The sequence below is a fragment of the Bactrocera oleae genome, chromosome 2, assembly GCF_042242935.1.
Source record: "Bactrocera oleae isolate idBacOlea1 chromosome 2, idBacOlea1, whole genome shotgun sequence".
Lineage (NCBI taxonomy): Eukaryota > Metazoa > Arthropoda > Insecta > Diptera > Tephritidae > Bactrocera > Bactrocera oleae.
This window is the reverse complement of record NC_091536.1, coordinates 82,268,889-82,281,227: the sequence shown is the minus strand read 5'-3', so window position 1 is coordinate 82,281,227 and position 12,339 is coordinate 82,268,889.

Below are 12,339 nucleotides of genomic sequence, written 5' to 3'. Positions count from 1 at the left end.
ATTGAATGGCCTCCAAGAAGTTGTGGTTTAACACCATTAGACTACTTCTTGTGGGGATATTTGAAGTCATTGGATTCTCTTCATGCTTTAGAAGTCAATATTGATTTTTCATGTCATACGACTTGATTGAGTGACAGAAGTACTCCAAAATTGGGGTCATCGAATTCGTTCCTGCAAAAGAAGTCGTGTAGGCCATTTGAATGATGTTTTATTTAGAACTTAATTGTATTTAGAATAAAAAACATTTAAATTACCTTAACAATTTGTGTTTTTTTTTATTGAAAAAAATCATATCACTCTTATTGGAAAACTCTGTATGTATATAGTTATTCAGGGACCACGAAAAAGCCTTAGAAAACAAAGAAAAATAAATAAATAAATTTCATAAGGAAAATAGTCGAAATCGGTAAATCGGTTTGTTTTTGTATTTCTACCAAAGTCCCATTTTCTTATAAACGAGTTGCATATATGTATACGAATATTTGCGAATACGAAAATTGCAAGTAACATTAAGCAACAATGCGAACTCAACTATTTTTTCCGAGCTCAGCGAAGTTGGTCAAAAAATAAACGATGTAGAATCTTGGGAATAAAATTTTTTCAACGCATCGTATCAAACTTTGGAAACAGCAAGAATATATAAAATTTGAGGAGCTGGGATGTGGCTAGTATACCATGTGATCAAATTTGACCCGGACTCACCGTTTTAGGTTGTGCGCGCAAGCCGAATCAATAAAATTTGTTTTCCTAGATTGGTTCGAGTGAAGTTTGGTCTCCATATCTGAGGATCCTACATGCAGCAAATGCATCATTATTCACATGCATCAGAAGACCTGGGTTTATGAATATGACGTTGGAACTGTTCAACAATCTAGCGAATGACGTTCCAAAAATAAACCGAAATCAAAATCGGTCAAAAATAAAAGTGATGCTCATTGCACGACCGGATTTGTGAGGAGAAAATTCGTTGTTTTTTCAACACGACAATGCGCTGTCACATTCTAACATGATTGCAACTGATTTTTTGGCCAAACAGAGAACGAGAGTTATCGCTCAGTTACCGTTATCGCAAGCTTTGCGTCCCTGTTTCTTTTCTATGTTTTAAGAACTTAAAAACTCGCCATCAGTGCATTAAACGGCATTTGCTGAAGGCCGACTCAGCCGAGGCTTATAACAAGTTTATGGAAGGTTGGATTAAGCGTTGACATAGCCGTATTAGCTCTAAAACGTTAAAACAGATTTTTTAAACTACATGAACATGTGGTTTTTTTTGATAAGTCGAGTTTTGTCGGTTAAAAAAAATAGGCCTCCGTAAGTTCTAAATGCTAACATATATTTATTCTATACATATTATATTTATTTATGCGTGTAGTATGACCTATTAGTTCACATACTACTCCTATATGGGTGCACTTGGTGTTTGTTTGTTAAAAAATAAAAAAAATTTAAAATTTCATTTTGTTATTGGAAATTCTTACTTCTTGCCTTTAATTTGCTTACCGTAACCATATTCAACGTCAAATTTCCAATAACATCGGTGTCAATCATAATTAGTAACAACGGCAATTTTTCATTAAAAACACGAAAGCCGACACTTTCGGAAACATGTAAAATAATAACATACATAATGCAAACACATACATACATATGTACATGTAATATGAATGTAGTGCGCACGAGAAACATCAAAATTTCTCATTCACATGCGTAACTAAAGCCTATTCGGCGAAAACCAAAGATGGTAAACTAAAATTAAAAAAAAATAGATAAAATTGACTTACAAATTTTTAATAAGTTTACATTGTAAAAATCTTGTAATCAGTAACTAAAGGCCGAAAGCCATAAAAGCCGTACACAGTTGGAGTGCCTAGTCTTGCAGCGCCCCGCGGCTATCTAGCTGATGACTATTAGACTTGGAAAGAATATGGCTAAGAGCGAAAGCAAAAGCCATCGCATCTGTTGCACAAGCATTCGATACGTGTATCAATGAAAGTGTAGATTTGTATACGCAAACGAATTCGCTGCGGCTATTTCCACATACTTGCTTGCACAGATGTATGTAAGTATGTATATAGGTGCTACTGCCGAAGCACATATGTACGTGTATATGTATACAATTCGCTTATATAGATAGGCATGTAATGTAATTTTTCTTTACAGCATTCAACGCTCGCAGCGCGTTACGATTGTAGCTAATTAAATTTAAAGATATTGGAAAGATTATCAATCTTTAGGGCTACTCACTCTAGGCTGAAGACTCTCACAGCATTGCATCTCGCAACACATCTCGTAAGAGTTCGTCATCTCTGAATGGGCGGGAAGATCTCAGACGCTGTTTTACGGCTGCACTGATGTTAGAACTCATAAGCTTTGCCTTGAACAACAAACAACAATAACAAAAAAAAAAAAGAAACAAGAAACGAATATAGAAAATGGTGAAAAAAATAATAGCACTCTTGGTGGTGCTAGTGGGTTTGTACGTTTATTTCATGATTGAAAAAATGATTAATGATTGCACTGCCAAAATTCAATTCGAATTGGGTACGCTTCAGCTACAGCTCGTTGCTTAGTATCTGCTGTTTGTTGTATTGTATTGTCGCAGCTTTAGTTGTGCTGCGGTCCTGCAGCACTATCGGCATGTCCGCTAGCTTAAGCATATACAAGCATTGAAGCTATATATAGCCAAACGCTTCAACAGCTATGACAGTATTGACGTCCCACACAAATCCATTGCAGCTTCCAAGCCATCTCGCTCAATACATGCGACCGCCAGCGAGCGGTTCGGTCAATGCCGTCCCACTGTTTCCTTTTTTGTTGTTGCCTATGTCGTCCAATGCGTGTGTCCTGCCTTGATCCAAATCAAACAATTCACAATGCAGGATCATCAATTACATCGCTTCCAGTATTGAAAGCCCAGCACTTTGCCGCTACGATTGCATTTAGTCTTGCAGAAATGATCCGGCTGCCGACGTTGTGAGTCGAGTTTCTGAATTGCTCACATATTATATATGTGATACATACTTAATATTAATATATTTATGTTTATTGCATTGTGTTTGTTTGTTTTATGGCTTTGCTCGTTTTGTTTGCTTTTAACGGTCGAAAATGGTCAAATGTGTTTGTTAACAACTTTGCGATGTGCTAATAAATGTTGTTTTAATTGACTGCGCGCTAGCAAACTCACGTTCCTTCTGTATCGTATGAGCGTCACGAGTTAAATTTGCAAGTGTTGAGTCTTACAGTTCCATTTGCTGTGAAAAGGTGTTGAGTTAGAGACCAGGCAATTTGCAGAATTATTCGGTAAATTAATATTTGCATATACATATGTACGTCTGTATGTGCTTTTACAATTACATAACTTTTCTATTGTTCCATTGCATTTATAAACAGTATTCAATAAATTCGAGAAATTTACATGCAATTGTATAGGCTGCGGTCGCTATGTTCTATGCGTACGCCACTAAACAGTTGCGATCTCTACTCTGACATCAGAAAATACTCTCCACTATCGGTAGCTTCTCGGCCAGAGCTCCTGTGATATTTTTGCTTGAACTTTACGAAAAGTACATCAGCTTTTCCTAGGCGCAATCCACATCTAATCCAATTTCCCATGCACTAGTCATAAGCCTCGGCTGGCATGGCTTTCAATGTTTTTATTTTTGGAGCGCCATTGACTAAGTTGTTTGTTGGATGGATCGACGATGATTAATGAATGTAGGGTCACGGCTACGTTGTCAAGCATCTTTTCTGCGATTCTGTTCTGTAAAAGATTTAGGACTTTCGGTACGAATCCTGCATTAACACGCTTCATACCTAAAACATTAACCAAAATATGTTGAGTCGATCCATAAGAGATGTTTTGACCCTCCTGTTTCTTTAACTTTTTCGATGTTAATACTTGTGTTCGTGATAAAATAGACTTTTCAAGTCACTTCTGTAACAATATCAACGATTCCATAGCGATGATTCCATTGGAAAAAAATAATTTCAAACAAACTCCTTGTTAATTTTTTTTTCTGGCAAAAATCGCTCGTCGTTAACAAACAGCTGTCAAACCCACATTAATGGACATATGGAGATCACAGGAACATAAAAAAGGTTGTATGTATTTAGGGAAACAAGCTCAAAATGGACTCGAACGGGTCAAATATCATATTATGGTAAAATTTAGCTCTTGGCCCCTATTATTTTTGTACCCAAAAATAGTTATATATAGATTATATAACGATGAAGCATATACAATAGCTGTAAGGGAAAATTTTTGACAAGAAAGCGGCGTTCAAAGATAGTGAGCATAGAAATGACGAATAGAAGACGGCATTTAGTATTTATATGTGATTTGTATCTGAAAAATACGCAGAAACGTTCGGCATTACAAATTACAGTAAAACTTTTCGTGTTAAAAATAGTTATTGAAAATGTGTTGTTCTACAGCATTAAAACAGTTATTTTTTAAATTATTATATATTTTTTATATTATATACTCGTAAGAATATTTTTATCAGTTTGGAAAATAAAATATTATTTTCGTTAATTTATATAATAATAAACAAATTATTGACGAACAACTTCGACGGCAGTGATCGTCTTCTATGGTAACATTATCACGAATTTCGTTGAACATTTACTTTAATGGAGCACTAGACGAGATGCTGAAGGCACGAAGTTTCTCCCCATACACGTTCTCAGAGCTGCAGCACGCAAAAGTGTTTTGTGGTCATTTAACCCAATACGGATAATTATTTTAATGGGTATAAGTGAAAAAATTATTAAATTACTGTTTATGTATGTGGCAGTGAACTGGAATCGGGAAACTAATGCAGTGGAATATCCACGAAGCATGCCGCAGGCAAGAGTTTAACATAATATGACAGGTAATAGTTGAGAGCAGTGATAAATGGCCGACAATTTAGAAAATTGCCCACTTAAGCCATATTTAATTCGTAGCCTTTGGTAAGCTGGCGAACTAGTTACTCATTGGCTGCTGGCACTGGCCGCTGTACACTGCACATACACTGAACCGGACTGGAGTGGACTCGCTTGTAAATGGTTGTAGAAATGTGTTTAATTACGGGTTCATTATATATCATTGTGATTTATTGATTAACTAATATGTTGTTTCGCTAAGTGGACAAATTACATTTAATTATATACACATTTCACCAAAATGTCTGCCGTCGATGCTGCAATGAAGCTTTGTGAACTTGTGTAAAAAATAAAATTATGTTAACCAAATTAGTGTCAAATGACAAATTCATTATGAAGTTGGGCGCTATTCAATACAAGTATACACGTTTTTCATATTTACATATTCAGCTGTCAAAGTGATTTTATTGCGTGTGTTGCAGCATTATCGTCGCGTTACGATGACGAGCGAGTGGAATGCGAAGTTCTAATCATTTAGCACATCAAAAATAATTTATGTTATCAGTCAATTTGAGCTTATCAACTCAGCAAAGTTATTCTGCTGCGCATCTACTAAATCAAGCATAATAGCATAGAGTACATAAATATTATATATGTATATGTCGATACAAATGAATGTCTGGGAAAATGTGTATTTGCATGTGGGTTTCGCCAGCAAATGTCTTTGTTGTTGTTGTGGATGTCACCCACCAGAGTTGGCGTTCTTCTTTGCAAAAGCTGCCATCATTAATCACTCAATCAATCATCAGTTCAATCAGTGTATTTGTTGTTGCTGTATTAAATAGATATCATTCTTCGTTGCTAGTTAATCTCTTCAAGAACGAAACTCAAGTTTTCTTTGCATGTTTGCCTCAAATTAGCCTGTTTTGTGGCATTGTATCTACCACTCATGCTACATATTTACGTATGTATGTATATGGACCCCAAAAAGTATTGTTGAGTATAAAATACTGGTAAACGTTTATATTAATTTCAAATTATCGTTATTACCATAACTTTTTATCTCTTAAATTCTTAGAAAGTTGGCATGAAATATCAATAAAAAATGAAGAACTTTTTAATGGAGATAAAACCAACAAACTCGTTCTTGATTAACTTCTGAAGTTATTGTTGTTATATGACAAATGGTTATATCTAAAGAAAGGATTACTTGAAAAAATATTTTTGTTGCCGCAATGTTTCGAAATTGAAAGCTATTCCGATTGACTCGCCTATTTATATATGCATACACAAATATATCAAATACTGAGACAAGAAATTATAAAACAACAAAATTTAACATTGATTAATATTTCTTCGAAACTCAGTTATTACTTGCAATTTAGATAGATGTTACATATGTGGGTGATTCCATAAGAAGAAAGTACGACGTCAAAATCATTTCATTGAAGCAAGTAGTAACGTGTTGAGATTTAATTTTTCCTCGGCTGATCAATAATTAGGATGTTCATCATGTACATTCAATATCCGATATCACTTTCAAATTATTCGAAATTAAATCCTGGCTACGGGCCTGCCACCACTGCTGCAGTGATCAGTGGATGAAACTTAAAATAAAAACTCTGATAGAAGATCTACTGTCGAAAAACTGTTTAATTTTACTTGTTTTTAGCTTGTCAAAATTGAGTTTTGATCTGACAAAAAAATAAACTGATAGGTCAATGTATGACGAACTACTTATTTACAGAACATGTAGGGAAATTTTGATGGTAGTCGGTTCATTTGTCTCTGAACAGTCACTCAAGTACATTTCAAACCTCTAATTTTGAGAAAAACACGTTTAAGATAAACTGATAGAGATTACTGTACTGCTTAAACTAAGCGCCTATACTCAAAAACTATTTGAGATGTCGATTTAAGATTTTAGTATACTATTTTTAAAGGTATAATCTATCGAAAAATGAAAAACTTCTTTTTATTTCACTCAAAACTCAAAAACGCAAATTTTGAATATCTAGTTATGAACATGGTGCGCAAATGTTTTAATTTTTCAATACATACCGCATTTAGGATTCAAATTTTCACTTTGAATTTTCAATTAAAATTGGTTAGTTTTTAGTTTTAAAAACGGTGTTTGCGATTAGAAATTTTAAAACTATTTTTATTCAAGAATTTATCAATTGCAAAATAAAGCAAATAAAAATAATTTTAAATGTAATTTAAATGCAATTTTTGCAACTCGCAATTTTATAAAAATAAGAAATAATGCAGCTCATTTAAAAATTTAAAGAAAAACTAGTATTTTGTTTTCACATGTATTTTCAAAACATTTTCTATATACATATATTTATACTTTCACACAAGTCTTACTAGTATGCAATCGCCAAGTTCTTTGTGGCATTGCTTAAGTGCCACTATCTCCCCGATATTTCACTGCATGTCTAATACGAAAAGCCGAAAGCACATTAAAATAAAATCAATAAAAATCCATTTCATTGCAGAAGTCCTTTTTTAATATTCCTAACTTTGTTTCTGTTCACGTGTTTCCTTTGTTTTTCATCAAAACCAAAATTTCTGATGGGTGGCTTAGAACAAAAAAAAAAAAAAAAAAAACACGAACAATAACAAGAGAGTAGCGCGCATACGCCCGCACATTCGCAGTCACATTTACCTAACCGCCTATCTATGTGCATATGTATGTTTGTGTATGTGTGTGCTTGCACGTAGTTCTGCATGAATATTGACGTCGTATGGTGCACAGCTCGCAACATTATAATGTGGCACGTTGTGTATCATTAATCAAAGTTGTGCAGCAAGTGAACTTCCTTTGCCGCTTGACAGTCACAACTGATTGTAAGTTTGAATTGGGATTTCAGCATGGACTTGAATGTACTTCGCATACACATATACACATACATAACACGTAAGTTATGTTTACTTGCCTGTAGATTGGCCCACACTGGCACCTCGTTGTTATTCACATTGTTGCTGTTACTTAGGCGACGATAGCTGCTGGGACAGTCATAGTGGCATGAAGGCGTTTGGCCATTGGCGGCTGAGCAGGCTGGGCCACCTCTTAAGAATTTACAGGAGTCGTTGTAGTTTTTATTGCAGGCGCTCACTAAAAGTTGCTTGCTTGCTTTCTGCAAATGTGCAGCGTGTTCGAAGTCATATCAGTAGCTTGGCCAATATGCGTGATAAAAGTACATGTGGGGTTTGGTGTATATAGAAAACGCTAATGCAGTTTAATCATCTTCTTCTGTGGTTTCTCACGGGTATGTCTTTTAAGAAAGCAGTACAAACCAGCGGAATAACAGGTTATATCGTAATATATAATATTTAAATAATCGATTGGTATGCTCATTATATCAGTAATTTATGTATATAACAACAACAACAACAATACATTTTTGTACTTATATACAACTGGGAATAATTTTGTGTTAACAAAAATAAAACAAAATCATTAATTAAATCCATTTTAACATGTATGAGTGTGTTTGCATAAGGGTTCGCCTTTCGCCTATTAAGTTATTACATGCTATTTATGGTAGTTACCCTAATACTAAGCACCTACATATGTATGTATCTACATATATGATATGCAACGGAAATTTTTCCTGTGTGCGCAGCTATAGGAGCCATTAGTCGTTTGAATTATTTAAGATAATCATTAGAAAAGTGTGCTCCACAGCTAGATAATAAACAAATAAAAATATGTTGTATACTGAGCCCATAGGTACAGTGGTATACACGCTTTTAATCGATTTTACTCATTAAATAGATTTGTTGCTGCAATATATAAAAAATTCGTTGAAAGTATTTTTATTTTGGTTTGATATGTTTTATGTGCAAACATACTTTTTGTTATATAAAAACTTTAATTTGTTAAATCAAATTCATTGCGTGGAATTTATTAAGGTACTCAAGTATTTCATCTTTCGATCAAAGGTCAAAGGTCATTAATTTTACGATAGGATCTGGGCTAAAAGCTGCCATTAAGGACGATGAACTTCGACTTGAGGTCTCGAAACCACAGTAACCATTGATATATGGTTATCTTGCTTGAATATACATTTATTGATATTATTTTCATGAAAGTTATAAGGACTTTTCTAACACTTAATTGTTCTTTTTTGGGAGCATCTGATTTTTCGCTGTGGTCTGCTGTACCAATATCATAAGACAGTCTCATCTAAAGTTTCTTAGAATTTCATTTAAAAAACAATTTTATTCATCATCACTGATGTAACCCTTGATTAGGTGGCAGATCTCCAGGAGGAACTCCGGAAAATGTAAAAAATTTTCTGTTTAAGCTTGTCTTAAATCCTAAAACCAACAAAATTGTTATAATAATGCATGCATCCAGGTAATGATGGAAGAACTAGAGAACATTTAGATTTTTGACAAAATTTTGGCTTTTTCGAAAAAAAAACGTTTATTGTAAACAATTTACACTTCAAAGTGGCTTAAAAAAGTCTGACAAAAATATCTGAGAAGGTCGTGTGAAAAATCGTTGGATCCAGCCGTTTAGGACAAAATTTTCTCACCGGCTCTGATACTGTTTCGATAAAAACGCGTTCAAAGTTAAAATTAAGTTAAAGAATTCGTACAAATACGCTCATTTCTCCGAAACTCTTTGCCGAAACAACTTAAAGTTTTCGAAGAATATTCAAAAATATATGCACATTTAATATTTATTTATTGAAATTCACAACTATATATAACCCGTTAATTCAGTTTTTTCTTTCTAAATCTAGAAAAAAATTTCTTATCATAAAAATTATTTGTTTTCATTAATAAACTTGTAAGCCCTAAAAAAATTATATATCTATTTGCTAACGATTGAAATTACAAGCGAAGTCTTCCGGTGTTTAAGCCCTGAAGGTTTCCAGTTACATGCTTTTATAACCATTTTGGCACAAATAAGGATATATTGAGATTTTATGTGAATAAAATCGATATGCAAATGTAAATAAAATTTTTTAAATTGTTTTTTTTTAATAAATTGCTAAGTTCTAAATATGATAATATACATACATATATGATGCATTTAAGTATTTAAATAATATAATTATTATAATATAATTATTACAATATAATTATTATAATATAATTATTAGATATTATAATAATAATTATTATCTATTCTTCTGGTTTTAAATTTTTTGAAAAAGTGGTCTAGGTTGTTAGGCTATATTCCAGCTCTAAACATAGCGGAACATCATAGCCATTTTCTTTTTCTATCGAATTGGGATCAATATATCAATTGGGAACATTATATTCCGCCTAACTTTAGTGAAAGTTTTTTAGTGTCACAAATGTTCACAATTATGTTTGTATTTTGAATATTGCTACCAGACAGCCAACGACTTTTTGTCAATTCTGGAAAAGCAGATCCAAATAATTATCAAAGATGTAATCTAAAAATTTCTAAACACTAATTTTACATAACGTCAATAAAAAATAGTAATAAATTAATAAGTACTTTCCATTACATTAAATTTTATTTACGAATAATTTAAATTTTACAAATTTCATAAATCGTGACAAAAGCATTACGCAAAAACCAAACAAGTGCAATCAATTACGTACCCTAATGACTTGAAATTGGGCATTACACAGTTATGCTTAAGTATTGTAAAGATCCTATACAAAGACAATATTATGGCGCATCGATTTACAATACAATTGCAAAGAAAGTTGCATGTCATCACATCAGTTATAGTTGCAGAAGAAACAGAAATAGTAATGCGCGTAAAAGCAAATGCAGTAGCGACAGCAGTCAAGTCGGACGCCACGTTTCAACAACACAAAGTTACACATACGCAGTCATATGCAATACAATGTATGTAAATTTATATAGAGTCAAGAAATTAACAATAACAACGTCAGCAAGCGGCGTGTAATAATAATGAACCGCACGCGGTTTTATTCATCGACAATTTGTTGCAAGTCAGCATGCTTCTGAACGGTAGCAAAAAAATTAAAAACGCCAACGAATACAATACACATTTGAAAAGTAATACGAAATTGAAAACCAAAATCGTAATCAGAATGAAAACGAAGTAGACAAGCAAAACAATTGCGATGCAGCAAACCCAATGTCTGCAGGCTTATACATATTCACATGCACAACTATTGAGTTAATATGTATGAATGTATCGCTATGCATATGTATATAGAGAATTATTGCATCTTTCATGCTTACGGCATTCGCATGCGAAATCTCTTTTCATCGATTTTTCTAAATATTTAAAATACATTTTACTTTTTATTTTCAGTCTGACACTTCGTACGTGTTATGTTAGTTGCGAAGACAAGAATCTTGAGCATGAGTTTTTCAACACAATGTGTACCACTACGCTGCTGTGGGAGGAGCTTGATGAATTGACGAGTTCTGTTCATGCGCCATTAAAGGCAACGTTCGTAAACAAGCATAAATCAAATTCGACAGAAAGGCAGAGTGCTGATGGGCAAAGAGTTTTTGGCAATCTATTACATACGTGAACAAACAAAAAGTGGGTATGTTTGTACAGTGGGGCGAAAGAGATGAATACTAAAAAAATAAGAAGTAAATAAATTATAAGGGCCGTTGTATATTAGATGGCATTTTTTTTAACAAGGTAAATTTTGTTTCTCTACTTAAGAATGGAATTTTAAAATATCGGAGAATTTAAATGGTGCATCTGAAGTGGAATCAAACAAATAATGTGCAAATAAGAAAACAAAACCATTTTTTTTATCAAGGTGAATAATCTTAAAGGTTATTTAAGAACACGCCCTGGCCGTGTTTTTTATTTCATATATTTATAAAACTTTTTGTAACTATTAGAATTATGCTGTATTCATTATGTACTATATTTCTGCAGCATGCTTCTAAGCGAAATAATTTTTATTTAACCAAAATATTTTTTTCTATAAAGTACAATTTAAGTACCAAAGATATTGTTGTGATCAAAGTTAATGTAAACAATAGTTATATCATAAATCATTTATAGCACAAATATTATAATAAAATCATGATGCTAAAAATTGATACAGATTTTCGAACATCCGACTGACTTCATAACGCATATATCAGTCAATATGTGAGTTCTTACTGAAATTCAGAGAGAAAGTTTTTCTAATAATATTATGTCCTGATGGCAAAAATGAATAAAAATAGAGAATTCATGTGGAAGCGGTCTACGAATTACACCAGCTCGCATATACTACATATAATGCTTTCGTTATTCAAGTAGAATTTATGACAAAAATGTCCGACATTGTGTGAGTAATATTCATAAAATTGCTCAGAAACAAGTAATCTTGAGTAATTCACAAATGTATGCAATTAGTGATTTACGACTTTATTCGCTAAATATGAATAAAATTGGGCTAGACGTTAGTCTGAGCCTAATATTCCTTATAAAGGGTTTTTCAATAAGAGTTATATGATTTTTTTTCAATTTAAAATAAATCACACACTTA